At 36.4% G+C, this 4116-nt stretch overlaps 1 long non-coding RNA gene across 1 annotated transcript; it reads left to right on the top strand.

Moving 5' to 3' along the window:
* The first annotated feature begins 434 nt into the window (after positions 1-434).
* Positions 435-2347, top strand: LOC141623444 (uncharacterized). The gene is made up of 2 exons (XR_012533376.1): positions 435-847; positions 1857-2347. It is a non-coding gene; the product is annotated as an uncharacterized LOC141623444 (long non-coding RNA).
* Positions 2348-4116: the final 1769 nt, after the last annotated feature.

Below are 4116 nucleotides of genomic sequence, written 5' to 3' on the forward strand. Positions count from 1 at the left end.
TTGTATGATCAATTCCCATGAATCCCCTATGACCCCATGACACCCTAGTGCCTTTTATCAATTGTTTACATCCCTTTTTAATCATCTTGCTTGTTTACTTTTATTGCTATTTAGTTTAGTGATCTTCTACTTCAAACCTCAAATTGTGACACCCCTAGACACCACTAGTTGCAATTGAAAATCTCATCTCAATTCCCGTCCCTTTGGATCCGACCTTTACTTGCCTCTTTACTAATTGTAGAGTTGTTTGTGGAGTTATAAATTGTGTTTTGGTCTAGGTGCTCCTAACGACAAGTACCGAAAGCTAAACCTCCAAGTGAGTACGACCAATATATACATATATATATATATATATATATATATATATATATATATATATATATATATATATATATATATATATATAGATAGATTTAGGATCCGGTGAGAACGATCACTCGGTGAGAACGGTGAGAACACACTACCCAACCAAATTATTTAAAACAAACCACTGGTAAGTGTTCCCACTACTTCCGTTGATCACTTTCCAAAAAAAATTCCCAAATCAAACCTATGGAAATTCAATCGCACCTCGGTTAATCAAAATCAATCAAATTCGGATCATCAATTCCCTTTAATTATCTCTACTGTTCTTGATTGAAATTCGAATTTTCAGTTTCTCGAACAATTAATCGATGAAACTGCAAAAACTATATCAATTGTTGGAGCTAAACTCACCGTCGGCATCGACTTGACGACCTTCAGCGGCGTCAGTCACGTCACATCACATAAGATCTCCTCGTCATTACCTTTGCTTTCTCAGTTACCATCATCAAATTCATCATTGTTGGAGCTAAACCAAATTTGTGTATGTTATATTGATGTATCTGAGATAAATTTTGATGTATCTGAGATAAATTTTGATGTATCTGAGATCATTTTTTATGTACCCAATAACAAATTTTGTGTATCTATGTCAATATACATTAAAGTAGTGGTTAGATACATAAAAGCTTATTGTAGACACATTATTGAAATAGATGGGAACATTCGAAGGAAAGTGGTGAGGTTATTAGATATTGGTTGGTGTACGACAGAGAAGAGGTCGTCGCCGAACTAAGGATGGTGGAGTAGTTCCTGATCGTTCTTACTGTCGCGCCACGGTCGCTCCACCGCAACTTCTACGGCCTTGTCGACATCTCCCTCCTTAACTCTTCCGTTAACCATCAATCGATTTTCAGATATACTCTACTCGCAATCGTCGTCGTTCCGCATTTCTCGATGATGTCGCTTTCTAGTATTCACACGAGTAACAGGCGACAAAGCGCCGGTGACCACTACGTCACCATCCTTGAGTTCGGGACAACCTATTTCCTATCGTCGTTCCATCAAACTAATGAACCGTAGACGGAAATGGAAATGGTGATCGTTAGACAACAAGTCGCCGGCAACAACTACCTCGCTTCTTTCTCTTCATTGGTTTCCCATCTGATTCGATGTATCTACACTAATCCTTCATGCATCTAACCGCTTTTTTAATGTATCTTATTGTAGATACACATAATTACTTATTAGGTACAATAAAATTGGTGTGAGATACATCAAAATCAAAATCAGATACACTAGTTTCATTTGGCTTAATTTGAGTTTGTTGTGGATTTTAAAGACTTACTGAAGCTTTCTTCTATTTATGTCAAATTATTTTGCGTCACTTTGCTTTCAATTTAAGTTTTTTCATGCTGAAGATGAAGATGAACAGAGAAATATGGGCCTGCTCTTGTTTGTGTTTTTTGTTGGTATTAGTATATTCTAGTTGGTTCTATGTAGTATTCGATTGCGATATTGTAAGTGATTGCGATACGTGTCTTGAATTGCAGTTTCTGTTATGGTAGTATTCGATTATGGTAGTATTCGATTGCGGCATCGGTTTGACGTGGTTGGGATGGCCATGTTTGATGTGAGAAGACGATCAATATGAGATATGATCAGAGCTCCGACAGTGATGAAGATTGAAGGCGAAAGCAGAGGTGACGATGACGAGGATATTCCAGTGGTGCGAGGTAGTCTTGAATGGCTGATGGTCAGTTGAGACAATGATTATGGTGAAAAGTTACTGAGTCCGGCGAAGATCTTGTCAGAGCTCTGTGGACAAATGCGTGGAGTCATGCGATGATCAAGGATGAAGTATGGTATATGATTGATGATGAGGTTAATTGAATCAAAATTGTCTTAATTACTTGGGTTTTTGAAGTTGCAGTAAAACGAAAGAAAAGGGGGGTTGATGGATTTAATTAATGTTTATTAGAGTTTTGTATCAGCCGTTTATTTCATTCTTATCCAAGGTGGAGAGATGTTCTCACCGTTCTCCCGAGTGTACGTTCTCACCGGATCTTAACTCTATATATATATATATATATATATATATATATATATATATATATATATATATATATATATATATATATATATATATATATATATATATATATATATATATATATATATATATATATATATATCATATCACATTGACAAAATAGCTAAAGAACATAGCATCCACTCTATCTACCCACTCACTTTACTCTTACCGCAATGTCCAGTTCAAAACGAATAGGGCCATAGCTCGCATTATGGAAGACTCCTTAACCGAGCTAAGGGGGCTCCTAATAGCTTCTACCTGGTGTTCATTTTATTTAGACTCATCCTACGTTCATTTGATTCATTTGTTTTTCGCTAGGATTGTTCTCTCTGATACCATTTTTGTAACACCTCCGCTTATGTAGGAGCCTTTAGCTAGACATTTCCAACTAAATGAGGCTGTTACCATCTCGGTAACCCGAGGCAATGAATATCAAATTGAAACAATACAAAGGTACTTTATTAAAATTACATCAATACTGAAAATGATGTCCAACTGAATAAAAATACCATTCTTAAGGCTAACTGTCAAATATAAAATTTTAAAACTCAAGTTATTAAAAGACAAGTCCGACTATTGTTTCATGACACGTGAGAACTTGACTCTATAAGCTTCGCATCGTCTGTCCAACAACCCCAGCACAACATCATAAACAGCTACTAACCTAAACCTGATTTATTGACTACTCCCTATTCAATCGTAAATTATTTAATGGTTCATAATAGGCCACCCCAATTAAAGTAGGTGATAATTGTGACACAACACAACTCACCTCAACCAAAGGTTAAGTAGGGATAAAAATAACGATATAAGAAATGGAAATTATAGCCAATAATACAAAAAGTACAACACAATAAAATGTGTAAATAACACAACAAAAAGTACTCGGTCTCCGATCTTACACGAGCCAACCAGTATTCTAAGCACAACTATCTTTACACCGCTCCCATCTCATCACATAATACAACTCCCTTAACACCGTTCTCATATCACCGTACCTTCTCAATACACTGGCACAACTCCCTTAACACTGTGCCACAATATCACAACAATAAAATATACACAATCATATAATAACAATAAGATCTCAATGTAAATACCCCACCAGCTGCACATCTGGATGGGGAAGTATTGGTGAAGCCTCAAACAAAGAGTCAGCCTACATTGCATTATAAAGCAAGTGTCTCGTTTAATTTGAATAACAAATTTCATGAGCTAGTTGTGCCTGGGCAGGTTGACACTAGGCAAGACAAAGAGTTTACTCGGGAAGTTAAGGGTATTGTTATTGTTGACCATGACCATGGAGGGGGATAGGTTCTTCCAGTACAATGAATATTCTCACTTGCAATATTAAGGGGTTGAACGACCCTCTAAAACAATAAGAGGTCTTGGACCTTTTGTTGGTTACTAAAGCGAATGTAGCTACAATAATTAAAACTCATGTTAGAGATGATGCTATTCAGCTAGTTTGTCACAATAAACTTTCTAGGTTTAAGTTGATAATGAATGTCACTATAATGGCCATATATGGATTTTTTAGGTTTCTATAAATGTCTCCATCCATGTCTATGGGAAATCTGCTCAGCACATTCACTATAAAGTGTTGCACCACTCTTCTCAACAGACCTATGCGATGACCTTTATTCTTAGTGTATCCAAACCTTGGTGTGGTTTAGCGGACTCTAATGTCACTCTTCATGCTATGGAGAGAGTTGAGT

Source organism: Silene latifolia, chromosome X, assembly GCF_048544455.1.
Source record: "Silene latifolia isolate original U9 population chromosome X, ASM4854445v1, whole genome shotgun sequence".
In the NCBI taxonomy this organism is placed as follows: domain Eukaryota; kingdom Viridiplantae; phylum Streptophyta; class Magnoliopsida; order Caryophyllales; family Caryophyllaceae; genus Silene; species Silene latifolia.